Source organism: Podarcis cretensis (assembly GCF_951804945.1).
Source record: "Podarcis cretensis genome assembly, chromosome: 3".
Taxonomy (NCBI): Eukaryota; Metazoa; Chordata; class Lepidosauria; order Squamata; family Lacertidae; genus Podarcis; species Podarcis cretensis.
The window spans coordinates 13,691,761-13,712,130 of NC_137172.1; positions in this window are offsets into that span (position 1 = coordinate 13,691,761).

Sequence of the window (20,370 nt, forward strand, 5' to 3'; positions counted from 1 at the left end):
AAAGAAGGATGGTGTTAAATGCCTCACAATAAAGCTATTTTTAAAAGCAAATTAAAAGGGGGTCCATCACACAGCAATTACAACTTAAAGAGAAGAAAATAATTGCGAGTATATAAGAGCTAAATTGGATTATATTTAAATATATGTAAATTTGATTGAACTTGAAATTTAATCTCCAGGACTGCATTTTAATTTAGTCACATACAGCCAATTCTCCTTTTCAGTCAAAAACAAATTAGTTATTTGGAGATTGCAGGTGATTGATCTTGTTTGAAATTTCAGGAGTGGGCTATAGAGTTTCGGGGTTTCTTTTTTTTAGCTCTCAAGAAAGAAAAAGGGCTGTGAGGAAGCTTTAGGCTGATCTTGTTGGCATAAATGCACAATTATTGCCTAGGAATAGCCTGGGCTGAAAACCACATTCCAGTTTCAAGAACCATGTTGTCAGAAAAGCCGTATTTAATGTCTGGTTGAAATATAAAGACTTATTGGAAAACAAGACCCCAAGGTGGTTATCACCAATGGAGGCTAAGGCCTTGAAAAAACTCAATATGGAGGCCAAATGGCCGAAATATTGGGAAATAATAGAAAAAGATGGAGATAACTGGAGGTTGCAGAGTATGGAGAAAATAAAAGATAAAGTGCGAGATTGGCTACATTATGCTCAGATTAAAGAAGTTTTTAAGTTGGACAAAAAGATAGGATTCCAGGTGGAAAAATCAAAGTTAGAAACAGAACTGTTAGAACCCAGCTCTAAGATACTTTCAAGAATGTATAATTTGCTGTTAAAATGGAATACACAGGATGAAACGGTCAAATCAGCCATGATAAAATGGGCACAGGACATAGGGTACAACATCATGTTTGCTGACTGGGAAAAGTTATGGACCACAGGTTTGAGATTTACGGCATGTAATGCCTTGAAAGAAAATATTATGAAAATGATATACAGGTGGTACATGACCCCAGTCAAGCTTGCAAAGATATACCATGTGTCTGATAATAAATGTTGGAAGTGTAAAGAAGCTGAAGGAACATTCTTTCACCTCTGGTGGACTTGCCCTAGAGTGAAGGTTTTCTGGGAAATGATTTATAATGAACTGAAAAAGGTATTTAAGTATACCTTCCTTAAGAAACCAGAGGCCTTTCTCTTGGGCATTGTTGGTCAGAGTGTGCAAAAGAAGGATCGAACCTTTTTTATGTACGCTACAACAGCAGCAAGGATACTCATCGCTAAAAGCTGGAAAACTCAAGAATTACCCACACTGGAAGAATGGCAGATGCAACTGATAGACTATATGGAATTGGCGGAGATGACGGGCAGAATCCGAGACCTGGGAGAAGAACTGGTGGAGGAAGATTGGAAGAAATTCAAGGACTATCTACAAAAATATTGTAAATTGTATGATTGTTAAGAAAGATGTAAGATTAGCAAAAACATGGCTTCAACAAACTAGTTATAAAGAATATAAATTTAAATTTAATTGGAAGATGAAAAGATAAATTTTGGATAAGTAATATTTTATAATTAAGTTTCAATAAGAGTATGTTAAATCTTAAAATTTGAGATATTAATATTGAAAAATTATATTATATGAATTAAACCAAGTTAATAATTTGCTGGTAAAATTTATGAGTTTAGAAAGCAGGAACAAGGGTTGTGAGGAAGTCCAAAGATGAATATGAAATGTGGATTTTGGAAAAGATTGTGTTATTATCTATGTATTTTATTGTTAAACTAAAATTTAATAAATATTATATATATAAAAAAAGAAAACCACATTCCAGGCGGGTCATTTGGGACCGGGTTCAAGCTTCTCCTGTTCCAGCTCCATGCATTTCATTTGGTGGGGATATCTACACAAATCATTTTTGTATGTGTGTGTGTGTGTGTGTATTAATGCAATGATTTTTTTAAAATATAAAAATAATCTAGATGATAATGATGATGATAATGATGGTGATGGTGATAATAATAATAATAATAATAATAATAATAATAATAATAATAATAATTGCCTTTATTCATTCATTCATTCATTCATTCTCTGCCCATCTGGCTGGGTTTCCCCAGCCACTCTGGGCAGCTCCCAACAGAATATTAAAAACACAATGAAACATCAGACTTTAAAAAAACCTCCCAGTACAGGGCTGCCTTCAGATGTCTTCTAAAAGTCAGATAGTTGCTTATTTCCTTGACATCTGATGGGAGGGCGTTCCACAGTGCGGGGCGGCACTACCGCTAATCTAACTGAAGCACTAAACCAGACCACCCCACCAAGCTCCTTGCGAAAAGTATCATCTCAGGTTGGGCACATTTTCTTGTTAGCATTGTGTAAGCCTTTTAATACGGTGGTTCTCCCCCATCATCATACGTATACTAGCCATGGACCAATATCTAACCACATGCAGCAGTCACACCATCCATATAAAACGCTGTGGTACCACTCTAAGCAGTCCTGGCTTCCCCCAAATAATTCTGGGAGCTGCAGTTTTTTAAGGGTGCTGGGAGTTGCTTGGAGAACCCTATTCCCCTCACAGAACTACCATTTGCAGAATTACCCAGGAAGTGATTGGCAACCCACTCTGGAAATGGTAGCCAACAACAGCAGCAACAACATGTTTTGGGACTTAGTTTTTATGAATGGTCTGCAATGTGGAAATTCTCATAGCTAAACTGCAAGTTTAGAGGAGTGCAAAACAAACCAGAGCAAACCAGAAGGACAATAAAGAGGCAGAATGGGAGAAACCATTGAATACCTTCCTTAATAAACAGTCTACATATCTAGGCTTCCAGTTCCCCCCACTAAATCAGTGCAACTTGTATCTATGTAGATGTGTTTGGGACTGGAGTGCAAGATGTAACCTGTTGGATCTGGAGCCTTTCATCTTAACTGGTATGCAGATTGTTAATCTATGCAAAATTGACTTTAAAAGATATTCCAGTTATTTTTCTGCATGCAAAGGCATGTTTCCGTAGTCCAAAGTACATTACTAATTGGCTGCCTGAGCTTGTTAAAATATAGGGTTTCTTTTTAAAAAATAACTTAAAAAATAAAATATTCTAGTTGCAGTTCCAGCCAAGCCCTCCCAATTAGATCAAACTGAACTGTTGATTGCTTGACCTAAGAATTACATCCGCTATCCTAGTTTAGGGCTTTTCAGTGCAACAGGCTGATCAGTGAATCATCCTCTAAACAGTTTTGAATCCCTCTTCCTTGCCCTCTGACCTCCTTTTCCTTGTAATATCTATGTGGGGCTCTGATCTCTCAATGCTTCTGGGTATCAGATGTCATTGGTCCTCTTCTCTTCTCAGCTTTAATACACACATATTGCAAATATGCAAGCATACAAACATACATTTTATACAATCCTTAAAAATGTTCAAACATACCTACACTCAATCCCACAGATAATTCCTTTTCCCATCACCATCCACCACTCCTCACCCTTTGTGTTAGACTTCCAATCTACTCAATTGCAATTTCTTTCCACTTCTATTACTTTCTTTCACACACCTTTAACCTACTTTCATGCTTCTTTTTCTATTATACATTGTTATCCATCTTATTTAGTATTTCAGTATTTAAAACGGAACTTGTTTCTGCTAATAGGAGTTCTAATAGTTCTGATTTTTCGATATGGTTTTGCAAGTATCCTTTAAACACCTTCCAGTCCCTGTCTATCTTCTCTTTTGAGATCCTTCCAATTTCTCCCATTGTTTTGGATATATTATAGTACTCCAATAATTTGGCAAGCCACTCTATTTTTCTTGGTATAATACCACTTTTCTAATTTTTCGCAATCAATAGCTTTGCGGCTACTGTTGCATATAAATATAATGTCTTGTCTTCTTCCTTTAGACTTCCTTTAGAATAGTACCAGGAAGTTCTCTTGTTGCCTTGTTTGTGATGCAACTTGACATGCCATACTGCCTTTTGCTTCCTTGGACTCAACAGCCATGATGTCACAGACAGGCTTGCTAGTCTAAAGGCAAGCACAACTGACCACATAGGGAAAACTGGGAAGCATCAAGATGTTCTTTTGCTAAAGCAAACAGCATCCCTTGGTATGTCTACGCTTTCACCTTAAATGGTGGGTGGGGGCAGGAGTGCACCTCTGCCATCAAGAATCTGAGGCATGTGGACTCCTATTTGCACCTTTGTGCACCAGTGCCAAGGTCTGAAGGTGGTTTCTGTTGAATGCTTACTGTAGCTATCTTTCCATGATAAGGGACCTTGATAAGGCTCCTGATTCCAGAGAGGATTCAGCATGTGGAAGTAAACGGCCTAAACGGCCTCGGTCCAATATACCTGAAGGAGCGTCTCCACCCCCATCATTGTGCCCGGACACTGAGGTCTAGTGCCGAGGGCCTTCTGGCGGTTCCCTCATTGCGAGAAGCAAAGCTACAGGGAACCAGGCAGAGGGCCTTCTCGGTGGTGGCGCCCGCCCTGTGGAACGCCCTCCCATTAGATGTCAAAGAGATAAACAACTACCTGACATTCAGAAGACATCTTAAGACAGCCCTGTTCAGGGAAGTTTTTAATGTATGACATATTAGTGTATTTTTGGTCTTTGTGGAAGCCGCCCAGAGTGGCTGGGGAAACCCAGCCAGATGGGCGGAGTACAAATAATAAATTATTATTATATATTATATAAACACACTAAAAAAACCCTTCATGCTTAGGACTCATCCCTGTGGATATTGCAGGTGACAATTGCATGGGAATTCCTGCCCTGTCCATGACCTGAACGTTCCTGCTATTGTATATACATCATGGGCTGTATGTATGTACGGTTCTGATAGTCTTGTAATCACTGAGTAAACTTGTGCATCAAATTAAGGTCTTGGAATCCTTGTTCATATGAAAGACTCATAAGATCAGAACTTTTAAACAAGAACTGGGGAGCCTTATGGGGGACGACAATGACCAAACAGTGAAGTACAGGAGTTATGGAAGAGGACACCTAATAGGAGGAAGAGCCCATTGGAAATGAGAAAGAGGACTTTGAGCCAGAGCCCATCCATCTGTGGATTCACCAGTTGTGTTTCCACATTGTGCCTTGGCCATTTCCAAACCCATGGCTGCCATTTTGTGATCCCCACTCCTTTTAAATGAGTGAGGTGGCTTACAGATAAAACAGAAACAGCTAAAAAAAACAACAACAGGGGAAAACCCATCATTAAAATTAATTAAACATTAATAGAATTTAAACTCTCTCTCTCCCCTCTACCCCCAGTCTAATTTTCTAGGAAGGGAATTCCAAAGTCTGGGAGCAGCCACCAAGAAGACCCTCTTCCATGTCCTTACAAAGCATGTCTGTGAGGGTGGCAAGATCAAGAGATGGGGCTCCTCCAAAAATATTATACCCCAGGCAGGTTCATATGAATCGTATTTTAGATATCCTGCATCTAAGCTGTAAAGGGCATTCTAGGTCATAACCAGCACTTTGAACAATGCCCAGAAACAAACTGGTAGCCAGTGCAGTTTTTGTTATCAAGGGAATTGTATGCTCCATATAACCAGCCCCAGTCAACAATCTGCAGCTCCCTGAGTCAGCTGAAGTTTCTGAGTACTTTTCAAAGGCAGCCCCATATAGAGCATGTTACAATAATCCAAATGGGAATGTAGATAAGGCATGTGCCACTGTGGTCACACAAAATAAGGAGTACATTGTGGAAATTTAAGAAAGTGATGCTTTATGTGTGTTAGGATATTAACAATACCTTTTAGAGTATGAGTATACACACACACACACACACACACACGAAGAAATAAGCTGCATTCCTTATTAGCTTGGAGGAATAAAGAAACACCTTCGTTGAAGTAAGGAACAGGTAGAAACTCAAATCATCTGCCTCCTCCAGATCAAGTGCTTTACCCAAAGGCCCCCAAATTCTGGAGCTGTCACTGATCCCCAGTTTTATCACCCTATCTGCACATAGGCAGACCAAGCCTTGATTAAAATCATTGAAATGTTCCAGTGATGCCCTAAGGTGGCTTCATACAGAACAGATCTATTTCTGGGTGGTTGTCACCCAATTCTCCTCTAGTTCTGTAAGCTACACATATATCACTGGTGAGGTGCCCTAATCCCCTCTCTGTCTGGAGGTAACCTATTTGATTTTCTGTCTCAATCCCATGCCTTATTTTTCTCCCATTTCCCATTTCCCCTTGCATTATGTTTTTCAAAGCCATGAAAGAAATGCAGTTCAATGACAGCCTCTGGTGATTTTGCTGATATACAAAATCCACATCTTTCTAAAACAGGTGTGTGTTTGTGTGTGTGTGCACAGATTTATGCATCTAGCTATCTTGTTTGTTTGTTTGGCCCCACATTGATTCAGAGAAATAATTATCAAGGTGACCAAGGATCAATTTAATTTTTTCCCCACTGCTTCCTGACATTTGATTCATTTTCTCCCAACTTCATGATGTCAACAATGTGCTAGTTTAATAGGATAACTGAGAAGGAAAACCTGCTCATTGTTGACATCATTATCCTGCCTGGATAATCGAGATGTGGTTTGTAGCCCTAGTACAGCTAAGGGCAAAAGCCTGGAGAGCATCTCTTGTTGCTCTTGATGGTTCTGCCTTGCTGGTGAATATGAGATCTGGTGTCTAGAGGAAACACTCAAACCATAAACATGATCAGGTTTTGCAGATGCAATAGTTAACTTCAGCCCTAACTGTTGCCTACGTTGATCATAGCACTTCAGCTCCAACTATTCTGAGTGAAGGCCTCTGAAGCAGTGGGGCTAACCAGGTACCTTGGACAGCTCCACGAATGACAGGCTGGAAACTCCATCAAACAGAAGTACCCAAACCTTTTGGACCTGGGACATATTTGGAAATCCAGAGAGCTGTCAGACACAGCAAAATATTTATTTCACAAGAGGAAACTGACAATGTTCAACCACTCCTCTAAATAGCCTATTTATCTACTTGCACTTTGAAGTGCTTTCGAACTGCTAGGTTGGCAGGAGCTGGGACCAAGCAATGTTGAACTGTAAAATAACAGACCAGGAGGTAGAAGGAGCCATTCAGAACATGCAATTAGGCAAATCCCCAGGGCCGGATGGTTTGACTTCAAGATATTATAGACCCTTGAAAGAATGGTTAGTACAGCCTTTAAAGGAAGTTTGTAATGAAATATTGGAAGGGAAAAAGGCACCAGAGTCATGGAAGGAAGCTTATATTACACTTATACTGAAAATAGAGTCTGAGAAGACACAGCTTAAGAACTAGCGCCCCATATCTTTGCTCAATGTGGATTACAATTTTTTTGCTGATATCATGTCTAAAAGATTAAAAAAGGTTTTAGTAGAAGAAATACATAAAGATCAAGCAGGCTTTCTCCCGGGTAGGCATTTGTCTGATAATACGAGGAATATAATTAACATTTTAGAAAAATTACAAGTGAATATTAACACTAAAGCAGTTTTGATATTTGTGGACGCGGAGAAGGCCTTTGACAATATTTCCTGGAGTTTCATGAAGAAAAATTTACAGGGCATGGGGGTAGGCCAAGGTTTTGAAAATGGTATAGGTGCAATTTATTCAGAACAAAAAGCAAAATTAATTGTGAACAATGTAGTTACAGAAGAGTTTAAGATTGAGAAAGGAACACGACAAGGTTGCCCAATCTCTCCATTGCTTTTTATATCGGTCCTGGAGGTTTTGCTAAAGATGATTAGAAAGGACCAATTGGTTAAAGGTATATAAGTCGGAGCTAAACAGTACAAATTGAAAGCATTTGCCGATGATCTGTTATTGACATTACAGGAGCCAGAATCTATTTTATTTTTTTTATAAAGATTTTTATTAATTTCCAATTTTTTAACAGAAACAAAAAACAACAAAAGAAACAGACAAACAAAAAACTCATATTTTCATAACCTTATTTTCATAACCCTCTTTTCCCGGACTTCCCCATACCTTTCCCTTTTTGCATCCTTGGTTTAGTACCATTATTCAGCAACCTATCTTGCCCAATTAAATATAAATTTATCCTCTTTCTCTATTCCACCCTTGATTTTAAACCCAATTATCGCTGCAATTCTACGTCTTCTTTTCCCTCAGCATTTTAACACTCCTCAGTTTTATAATAATTCTTAAGATACATCTTAAATTTCTTCCAATCTTCTTCCACAGTCTCTTTCTCTTGATCGCGGATTCTGCCGGTCATTTCTGCCAGTCCCATAAAGTCAATCACTTTCGCCTGCCATTCCTCCAGCGTGGGTAGCTCTTGTGTCTTCCAATACTTTGCTAGAAGAATCCTTGCTGCCGTAGTAGCGTACAAAAAGAAGTTTTTATCCTTCCTCGGCACCAGCTGGCCGACCATACCCAAGAGAAATGCCTCTGGTTTCTTGTTAAAGGTGCACTTAAGCACTTTCTTAATTTCATTATAAATCATTTCCCAGAAGGCCTTAATCTTTGGGCAGGTCCACCAGAGGTGGAAAAAGGTACCCTCCGTCTCTTTACATTTCCAGCATTTATTATTGGGCAAATGATAAATCTTCGCAAGCTTGACTGGGGTCATGTACCACCTATGAATCATTTTCATAATGTTTTCTCGTAAGGCATTGCATGCCGTGAATTTAATACCTGTGGTCCATAACTGCTCCCAGTCAGCAAACATAATGTCATGACCTATGTCCTGTGCCCATTTAACCATAGCAGACTTCACTGTCTCATCTATTGTATTCCACTTCAACAGCAAGTTGTACATTCTTGATAAATTCTTAGTATTGGGTTCTAACAATTCTGTTTCCAATTTTGATTTCTCCACCTGGAAGCCAATTTTCCTGTCTTGTTTGAAAGCCTCCATTATTTGAAAATAATGGAGCCAATCTCGTACCTTGGACTTTATTTTCTCATAACTTTGTAATTTAAATTCACCACCTTCTTGTTCTAAAATCTCAGAGTATTTCGGCCAATTGGTTGTCATATTGAGTTTCTTTACTTCCTTAGCCTCCATAGGTGAAAGCCACCTGGGAGTTCTGTTTTCCAGTAAATCTTTATACCGTATCCATACATTATATAGTGCTTTCCTGACAATATGATTTTTGAAACCCTTATACACTTTAACCTTGTCATACCAGATATATGCATGCCAACCAAAATTATTGTCAAATCCTTCCAAATCTAGAATGTCTGCATTTTCAAGAAGTAGCCAATCTTTTAACCAGCAGAAAGCTGCCGATTCATAGTAAAGTCTTAAGTCCGGCAGGGCAAACCCCCCTCTTTCTTTAGAGTCGGTAAGTATCTTAAACTTAATTCTGGGCTTTTTGCCCTGCCAGACAAATTTAGATATGTCTTTCTGCCACTTCTTGAAACAGTCCAGTTTATCAACAATTTGTAATGTCTGAAACAAAAATAACATTCTAGGCAATACATTCATTTTGATCACAGCAATTCGACCTAACAAGGAGAGCTTCAGGTTTGACCATATTTCTAAATCTTTCTTTATCTCAGTCCAGCACTTGTCATAATTGTCCTTAAATAAGTTCACATTCTTAGATGTCATGTTAATCCCCAGGTATTTTACACTCTTTGCCACCACTAACCCAGTTTCCTCTTGGAATCTTTCCCTTTCAACATTTGTTAAGTTCTTTTCCAATACCTTAGTTTTTTGTTTATTCAACTTAAATCCTGCGACCTGGCCAAATACTTGAATTAATTCCAAAGCTCTTTTGGTACTAGTGTCTGGCTCTTGCAAGGTCAGTACTAAGTCATCTGCAAAAGCCTTTAATTTGTAATGTCTGGCTCCGACCTGAATCCCTTTTACCAGCTGATCTCCCCTAATCATATTTAACAGGACCTCCAGGACCGATATAAAAAGTAATGGGGATATTGGGCACCCCTGACGTGTCCCTTTTTCTATAGGTAGTTCATCCATAACCACATTATTTACAATTAACTTCGCCTTTTGCTCAGAATAAATTGCACTTATACCATTTTCAAACCTTTGGCCTACCCCCATCCCATGGAGATTCTTTTTCATAAATTTCCAAGATATATTGTCAAAGGCTTTCTCCGCGTCCACAAAAATTAGAACTGCCTTCGTATTGATGTTCACTGTCAGCATTTCTATAATGTCAATTATATTCCTTACATTAGTAGATATATGCCTACCCGGGAGAAAGCCTGCCTGGTCTTTATGAATCTCCTCCACCAGCACATCCTTTAGTCTTTTTGCCAAAATGTCTGCAAAAATTTTGTAATCCACATTAAGTAGTGATATAGGGCGGTAGTTCTTGATCTGTTTTTTATCAACCTCAGTCTTTGGTATAAGTGTGATGAAGGCTTCTTTCCACGTCTCAGGTGCCCTTTTCCCCTCTAATATCTCGTTGCAAACCTCCTTAAGTGGCTGAATTATCCAGTCTTTCAAGGCTTTGTAATATCTGGAGGTTAGTCCATCTGGCCCTGGAGATTTCCCCAGTTGCATGTTTTGAATGGCACCCTCAATTTCTTGTTCAGTTATTTTCTCATTTAAAAACGCTATACTTTGTTGCGAAATTTTTTGTAATCCATATTTCTTAAGAAATTCTTCAATGTCTCTTTCGTTTTCCGGCCCTTGTGCATACAATCTTCTGAAATAGCTCTGAAAGCAGTTACTGATCTCATTTGGTTTCGAAATATTCTTTCCATCTACCTCCAAACTTGTAACTGTGTTCAATTTCAGTCTCTTCCTCAATTGCCATGACAGGAGTTTCCCACATTTATCTGCCGATTCAAATGTCTTTTGTCTCATTCGTTTAATTTTCCATTCAATCTCCTGGTTCATCAGTTCCATATATTGCTTCTGATACAATTTGATTTGTCTCAAGATCTCATGTGACTTTGGGTTGGATCTCAATTTCTTTTCACTGTCTTTTATCTTTTCCAAAATTTTATCTTTCTTCTCCTGTTGTTTCCTCCTTTTCAAGGAATTCTGCTGTATCAAGAAACCCCTCATCACGGCCTTGCTTGCGTCCCAGATCACTCGTTTCTCCACTTCTGTCCTTAGATTTATCTCAAAATAGTCCTTCAAAGTCTTTTGGGCCTTTTGGTACACCTCTGGATCTTTAAATAGGGTGTCATTCATTCTCCATCTAAAAGAGCCAGCTGTTGTTATTTTCATTTCCATCTTTACTGCATTGTGGTCGGAGCATGTCTTTGGGCAGATTTCCACTTTCTTTATCTTAGGAGCCATCCCACTAGTAATCCATATTTGATCTATTCTTGTCCAGGTCATCTGTGATTCTGAAAAGAATGTTCCCTCCCTCTCGAGGGGGTTTCTTATTCTCCAAATGTCGATCAGGTCCAAGTTGTCAGTCATTTCAAAAAAAGTCTTAGGTAGTCTCCCGTCCTTGGAGATCACCTGTCTTTGTGCTTTGTCCATATTTGTAGAGACAACCCCGTTCATATCGCCTAATAAAATCACCTTGTAATCCAGATAATTTGTTAATGTCTCATGTAATTTCTTATAAAATTCTGCCTTCCCTTCATTTGGTGCATAAATTCCAAATATCAAAATTTTTTCTCCTTGAATCTGTATCTCAATTGCCAAGATTCTGCCCTGTTCATCTTTGAAAATCTGTCTTGGAGCCAATTTTTCTTTTGCGTATATCACCACTCCTCTTTTCTTAACCTTATCTGATGAGATAAATTCTTGTCCCAATCTTTTATTTATAAGTAATCTTCTGTGTGCTCTTGTCACGTGGGTTTCTTGTAGACAAATCAGATCCAATTGTTCTTTCTTCAAAATGTGAAAAACCTCACGCCTTTTTCTGGGAAGGTTCAGTCCATTACAGTTCCAAGTTAAAATTCTCAGAGACATTGTTAGTTAGTTACCTCCAACTGCGCCCTGCAGCTGTTCTTCGTCCGTTGGTGATTGGAGTCCAAATGTCAAATTCCCCAAGTCTGTGTCTGCAGTTGAGTTGAGGACCCCTTTCACCAGGTCTTCTCCGTGTTTATGTAGGAACTGTTCTTTATCTTGTGCAGTTTTTATCTTGACTTTCTTTCCTCTAAAGTTGAAAGACAAACCCTGTGGAAACTCCCACCTGAAAGGTATGTTGTTCTTCTTCAGCAGGTCCACCAAAGTCTTAAACTGAGTTCTCACCTCCAAAATATATTTTGGGATATCCCTGTAGATTTGCACAGAGACGTTTTGAATCTGGAGCGTTTTCTGGTAATGCAAACTAAGTATCTTGTCTCTCTCCTCTTTCGACCTCAATGTAATCAGGCAGTCCCTTAGAATCTTCCTGCCTTGCCTTCTACCCAATCTGAAGGCGGTTGTAATCTCAAATTCTGTTCCCTCTAGGTTTTCCTGCCAGAAGTCTGAAATTTCTTTTGTGAGAAAGTCCACTAGGTTGTCCCCCTCACTCTCAGGAACCAACCTAAGTCTTAAATTCTTCTCCTTACGCTGCATGTCCCATAAAGAAAGGGTCGCCTCATGCTGGTCAAGCCTCCTACAAACAGGAACTAAATTTTCCTGTGTGGATTCCGCAGTAGATTTAGCCTCTTCTGCAATTTTCCTTATTGTGGCGTTCTCTACAGGAGCCAGAATCTAGCACTAAAAGAGTTTTGGAATTGATTCAAGAATTTGGTCAGGTAGCGGGATTTAAGTTGAATAAGATGAAAACTAAGGTTTTAGAGAAAAATCTAACAGTGATTGAGAGAGAGAGGTTTCAGAAGGAGACAGGATTAACATTGGTTAAGAAAGTGAAATACCTAGGGGTTAATATGACTGCTAAGAATGTGAATTTATTTAAAGATAATTATGAAAAATGTTGGACGGAAGTGAAAAAGGATTTAGAAACATGGTCAAATTTGAAGTTATCATTGCTAGGCCGAATTGCTGTGATAAAAATGAATGTATTGCCAAGGATGTTGTTTTTGTTTCAAACACTGCAAATTCTGGACAAAATGGGGAACCGGGTTCGTGTCTCCGCTCCTCCACATGCAGCTGCTGGGTGACCTTGGGGTAGTCACACTTCTTTGAAGTCTCTCAGTCCCACTCACTCCACAGAGTGTTTGTTGTGGGGGAGGAAGGGAAAGGAGAATGTTAGCCACTTTGGGACTCCTTCGGGTAGTGATAAAGCAGGATATCAAATCCAAACTCCTCCTCCTCCTCCTCCTCCTCCTCCTCCTCCTCCTCCTCCTCCTCTTCTTCTTCTTCTAGCTAAACTATAGCTAAACTATGGAATTTGCTTCCATAAGAGGTAAAGATAAAGATAAGGGACCCCCAGTTGTGGACGACTCTGGGGTTGCGGCACTCATCTCGCTCTACTGGCCAAGGGAGCTGGCATTTGTCCGCAGACAGTTTTTCCGGGTCATGTGGCCAGCATGACTAAGCCACTTCTGGTGAAACCAGAGCAGTGCACGGAAACGGCGTTTACCTTCCTGCCAGGTTTACCTTCCCGCCAGGTTTACCTTGCCCTTTGACGTGCTTTCGAACTGCTAGGTTGGCAGGAGCTGGGACCAAGCAATGGGAGCTCACCTCATCTCAGGGATTCAAACCGCGACCTTCCAAACAGCAAGCCCAAGGCTCAGTGGTTTAGACCACAGCGCCACCCGTGTCCCTGTCCTTAAGAGGTAGTGATGGTGATTAACTTGGATGGCTTGAAAAGAGGATTGCACAAATTTGTGGAGGGGAGAAGGCTACCCAAGGCTACTAGCCACAATGGCTGTGTTCCACCTCTGCCTTCTGAGGCTATATTCCTCTGGATATCAGTTGATGGGAATCATAAGTGGGGAGGGTGCTGGTCACCTGTGTCTCTACCTGTGCTTCCCAGCAGGTCGTATTCAGAAGCATCCTAATCTGGTTATGCTGAGATTAGCTTGCTATTTGGAACATTGGCAGTGATGGGGAATTGAGACTCTCTCTATCATTTCCTGCCACAGATGCATTCCGTGAAAGAGTTTTCAGGGTGGCCGGGAATGAGTTTAATGATCCCTGACATGGGAGTCATTTTCTCATAAGTAGATGTCATCAGCAATATACAGGTTCTCCAGTGTTACATTTCTTTCTTTATTTTTGTTTAAGAAATGTTTCTATCCTTCCTTATAATCCCAACAGAAATCCACAAGGCATCTATCAATAAGAGAAAACTATCAGTAGGAAATCAGCAAATGGAAGCAGTTGGTGAATCCAGTTCCACGGCACGCATCATATCCAGCAAAATGGCTAAATTTTGCATACTGTCTCTTAAAGGTAAAGGTACCCCTGCCCGTACGGGCCAGTCTTGACAGACTCTGGGGTTGTGAGCCCATCTCACTTAAGAGGCCAGGGGCCAGCGCTGTCCGGAGACACTTCCGGGTCACGTGGCCAGCGTGACATCGCTGCTCTGGCGAGCCAGAGCCGCACACGGAAATGCCGTTTACCTTCCCGCTGGTAAGCGGTCCCTATTTATCTACTTGCACCCGGAGGTGCTTTCGAACTGCTAGGTTGGCAGGCGCTGGGACCGAGCAGCGGGAGCGCACCCCGCCGCAGGGATTCGAACCGCCGACCTTTCGATCGGCAAGTCCTAGGCGCTGAGGCTTTATCTCTTAGCCCTTCCCCAATATTCTCTGACCTTTGATTCAAATTTCCATTGTAAGTAGTTCCCATTCCCATGTCATGTATGGCATATCCAATAAAGAATATAGATATATATTTAATTTGGTAAGGAAATTATATGAAAATCCACATTATTCCTCTGTTTTTCACAGAAGTCCTGGACAGTCAGGACAGCTCAAAAAAGAGCTGGGCAAAACCTCACAAAGGCTGTTTTTTAAGGGCTCAGTGAAGTATGAAATCCTTGAGCACTTGGGTGCACAAAGCATGGCGAGGAGCTCTGTGATTCTTGAGTTTTTCTGACCACGCTTAGGGAGTTCCTCTACGCAGATGAGCAAAGGCAGAGGCAGAGTGATAAACAAATGAATGGAAATAAACACATCAGTCTGTACTTCATTTGCAACGATGGTTTTTCGTAAACATGAGGGATATGAAAGGGGGAGGGGGGAGCCAAACAGGAAAGCTTTGTTCCAAAGTAAGTGTTCAGATAAAGTATTTTGGGGAGAATAAATTTTAAGGAAGCACGTTGAGGCCTGAAGCCTTATTTCCAATTTCTGTTACAGTTCTACTTTGAATTTTGAAAGTGTCTGCCCCCTCCCCCAGGAATCATGTGTGCTCAGCGATGTGAGAGTCATGATCTTTAATAAAATGGTAGAGTATCTCCTTTACATGCAGAAGGTGGTAGGTTCAATCTGTGGTCTCTCTAGAATCATAGAATCATAGAGTTGGAAGAGACCACAAGGGCCATTGAGTCCAACCCCCTGCCAATCAGGAAACACCATCAGAGCACTCCTGACATATGGTTGTCAAGCCTCTGCTTAAAGACCTCCAAAGAAGGAGACTCCACCACACTCCTCGGCAGCAAATTCCACTGTCGAACAGCTCTTACTGTCAGGAAGTTCTTCCTAATGTTTAGGTGGAATCTTCTTTCTTGTAGTTTGGATCCATTGCTCCGTGTCCGCTTCTGTGCTGTGCTCCTGTGGACAGGGAGATGCTTGCCAATGAAGAGGTTGATTGCAACCAACTATTCATATCTAGAAGGATTAGCCAAAAAGGATGCAGAAAAAGTTATAAGATATGGCACAAAAAAGGGATGAAAAGGAAAAAGGAAATTATCAACCTCAGATGCCCATTTTTAAAGTTGCAGTCACTATGGAACAGTTCTGGGAGATGACAAGTAGAGCTTGCCTGCTAGCAAAGACAATAAAATGACTGTTTCTCATCTCTCCCTCTACTGTGGCCGCATGCCAGTTAATGGGAGGAGGAGCCTGATGGAACTGATCTTCCAGCAGAGCTGATAGAAAGGCCCTGATCTCTCCCATGGCTTCAGCCTGATGGATATGTAATTCGTTCAAATGAGTATTCACAGAGTATTCACCCATTCACAGAAGTGTCAGGGGACCCAGTCAACTGACCTTACTCATGGTAGGTGCAGAACTATGTGAAGGTTATATCTATATATCTATATATACATTTCCCAAAGCAGACCCATTGGAATCAACAGACTTAGCTCACAGGTACCAAAACATGGTCTGAAGAAACACTCAGCCACCAGCTTAAACTCCACCAGTGGAGTTAAACAGATCTGGGTCTGGTCCACGTTTGGATGGGTAACTACCGGCAACTACATACACTATAACCTGCCTTGGGTTCCATGATGGATGGGAGGTTACATAGAAATGTAGTCGGATTAAATAAAGATATAATTTCAGTTGATCTGGGACCTAGTCCTGCACAGACATGGCCCAATTCTCCCAAGTGAGAGATAACATCTGGGAAAGATTTTCCAGTGGCAAAGCATCCTAAAAAATTCCTAGAAGTCTGACAATGTGCTATTTAACCCTGAACTGGAAACAGAGGCTGATTGGGCTGTAATTACCTTCAAGAAGTGAATTATATATTCCTGCATTTCGCCCGGTGTTTATCAAGATTTGGAGCTGGCTGTTTCCACCGATTGCCTCTATGATTGCGCTATCTCCCCAACCCCCAAGCCAGCCACCCCAATGAAAGACTCTCCAGTTCTCCTAGGAATATTCTCAGCTGTCTCCCCTTCACAAAGGCTGTGATTTGGGATCTATAAAATGAATTATTTCTTTTGTTAGCTATAGCACAGGCAATGGGGTTGGGGGTTGGGAGTTTGCCTTCCTTGGAAACCAGAGAAGTCTCCAAATAAGGTCAAGCACAGCTGTAGTGCCTCTAAGAAATGAAAGCAATCCAAGTACTTTACTAGCCCTACTGAGTATGATATATGAAAGCATAACCCTCTGTAGCATGGCAATCAATTGAGCCACTGGTATAATAGATGATTGCCCCAGCCAACATAATTGGCATCTATATAATAAAATAGCGAACACCGAGGGAACTGTTTCTTATTGTTATGAATCATTGCTATGCTTATTATAAAAGATTGGCATATGCTGGTAGAAAGGCAATTAGACGACTGAGTCCCCTGAGCTACTCTTACAGTGGCTTTGTTTAATCACCTCTTAAGTTATGTTAACCATTAACTAACACAAAAGAACTCCAGCTATCCACACCCCAATTATCCGAATCGCTCCGTTCACTCGGTGCTGAATTCCTATGCAGCATCCTCACATCTTTGTAACGAAATGAAGATTAGCACATTCTAGTGAGTTGGGAAGCAGCAATAATCATCCGCATGTAGAAAATGGCTGTATGAATAGCATTTTGTAGTTTTGTGTCTTCTCTTATACAGTGGTACCTCTGGATACGAACGGGATCCGTTCTGGAGCAAACGTATCTAGTGATGGCACATCTACGCACGCACGTGTCGCTTTTTGCGCTTCTGCGCATGCGCGTGATATCATTTTGAGCGTCTGCACATGTGCAAGCAGTGAAACCCGGAAGTAACACACTCCATTACTTCCGGGTTGCCACGGAGTGCAACTCGAATGCGCTCATCCTGAAGCGCATTCAACCCAAGGTATGACTGTATAATCTTTCCATGATTTAGTAGGTTCTGTGTGGTGACCAAAAGGCAAGGCAAATTTGGGGTGATTCGGGGCCTGGGCACCCCTCCCAAGTTGTAGCATAATGTTAATAACCATCCCTTGAGTCAGAACACAGCCCCCAAAGGCAAACAGAGGGTTCTGTCACTCTGTTCTTCTGTACAGAATAGCTGGATGTTTGTGTACAGCCTGGTGTTTCTCTAGGTCCACGGGCTTTGCCCAAAGTGAGGCTGTCTAAAATGTTGCCCGTGGAGAACTGACGGGATCTGGATTGGTTGCTGCTGCTGCTGCTGTAGTTGTAAAACACAGCAGCGGGTGATTTTTTAAAAAATAAATAAATAAGGAAGCTGAAAGCTTCATTTAAGCTGAAGAAGTAAAACCACAATCCTCCATTAACAAAAACAAATAAAGACAGAGTGTAGCACCCTGCTTGTGGTTAACGCTTAGCTGGAATGAAATATTCAACGCAGCAATAGAGAAATTAAAATAGTAATTTATTTGTCAGACAAATAAATATGAGGCACAGTGGTATATGGTTACCAAGCTCTGGCCTGGCCTCTTGCCATTCTGGCCAGCACTTATATTTCCTTAATCCAGCCCCCTTGCTCCTCCTGTGGCTGCCTCTGTCCAATCAGCCTGGTTGAAATTCCTATTGGCTATTTGCTAGAACCAATCACAAAAGATACACCCATTTCCTCTTGCCCTTTTATGGGAATCAAAAAGCTATATATTCTTCTATCTATAAATGACAAATAAGTAGTAATATATCTTACATGTGTCTCAACAAGGAATCTTAATTACCAGCTCACCTCTTGCCCTCCTTGCCCTATTGCCTTCCAAAACAGATGGTTAATCTTGAATTTTTATCTTAAACATATGTCAAGGATTTTGAGTTCACATCAACATTGAGAGATCTCCTTCATTTGAAGGTTTCTAAACAAAAGGCCTGACAACCATATATCAGGAGTGCTCGATGGCGTCTCCTGTCTGGCAGGTGGTTTGGCTGGTGGCTGACTTAATTTCAGGATAGTTACAACTCTTACAACTATATGAAATAAGAATCTAGCATTTCTTAAATCCTTTACATAATTATATTTAAACTAATATATTTAATACATAAATAACCTTTTAAAAGGAAAAGAAATCTTAAAAGGATCTTAGTTTAAGAAAGAAACAGCTTTAGAAAAGACTTCCCAAAAATGTTCTCTTTCTGCCAGCCAGACCAGTTGCTTTTTCACTGCTCTTGACCTTTTTAACCTTAGGAAGAAGATATGGCTCATTTTACTATTTATCCACCCTTAATTTGTAGGGTCAGTGTAACCTTGGCTCTCAGCCTGTAATTCCCTTTTTACGACTTTGAGAATTGTTTTCTGCTATAAATCAGGGGCCCCCCTTGTCTAGGAGAAAAACATTTTGCCAAGGTTCTTAGGCAGCTGGTCTTCTGCCTGGCATAAAACATTTGAAAATCTTTAAGCTCATTTTAAGATACAAGCCCTGATTAAACATATAAGCTTTAATAAAAATGCAGGCTTATGATTAGATGCCTCAAGAGCTCTTCAGAATGCCACAGGCGGTGTTCTAGAATTATTTATCGAAGGCTTGTGTGGTCTATCAGAGGGCACTGGAAATTAAGGCCAGGGTGAAGCGGCAAAGTTTGTAAACATATACAAGCTAGGTTGCATGCTAGCTCAGTAAGAAAGAGCAAGAGGCAAACCCCACTTCACCCCCCCCCAAAATGAAAGAGGCAACCACACCCCACACTTCCTGCCCAATAGGGGATTATGGAGGAAAGTGAACCCTGTTTACTTCCCCCATAAAAAGATCCCTGGCCTTCTTTTCCTTTCATTTGCAGGCTTAATCTTCTCTAGAGGGGCTCCCATTCCTGTTCATTTCAACCTCTTGGGGCAAAATGGGGAAAAAGTTTTAGCCATTTTAAGATTCCCCATTATGGAGACACTTTCATTTTATATAAAGCAGGTCAGGTGCTAAATTATATATTTTTAATAGTGGTGGTGATGATGATGATGAGGAGGAGGGTAGTGTTTCGTCCACTATGTCCCATTTTCTAATGAGTGTACATTAAAAATGCTTTGCAAAAATAGCATTTAAATATGTATTTCAAGGTACGCGGGTGGTGCTGTGGGTTAAACCAGAGAGCTAGGACTTGCCGATCAGAAGGTCAGCGGTTCAAATCCCTGCGACGGGATGAGCTCCTGTTGCTCGGTCCCTGCTCCTGCCAACCTAGCAGTTTGAAAGCACGTCAAAGTGCAAGTAGATAAATACCAGCGGGTATTTCACCTTCCAGCGGGAAGGTAAACGGCATTTCCATGCCCTGCTCTGGTTCGCCAGAAGTGGCTTAGTCATGCTGGCCACATGACCCGGAAGCTGTACGCTGGCTCCCTCGGCCAATAAAGCTAGATGAGTGCCGGTCATGACTGGACCTAATGGTCAGGGGTCCCTTTACCTTTATCTTTTATGTATTTCAAGAAGTATTATATATCTAGATGAACCTTGGGGTCCTAGCTGTATGATTCTATGTTCAAAATGCACATTTCTTGGGGGTACTTTTCATTTCTTGAGGGGGCACACCTCAACTCTTGCCACCTGACCCACTAATTGCAAAGACTGGTTCCATCTTTAACTGTGGGACATAAATGAAGGATATGATCGTTTACATATGTTCCAAAGTCAGAGTAGATCTCATGGTCCCCTCCAGAGCTTGAGATCTACAAACACCCATCATCTCTGACCATTAGTCATGCTGGCTGGGGTTTATACGTTTTGTAGTCTGCAACATCTGAAGGGGCCTATGCTCACCACCTCTGTTCTAAGCATGGTCAAAGACACATCTAAGAGATAC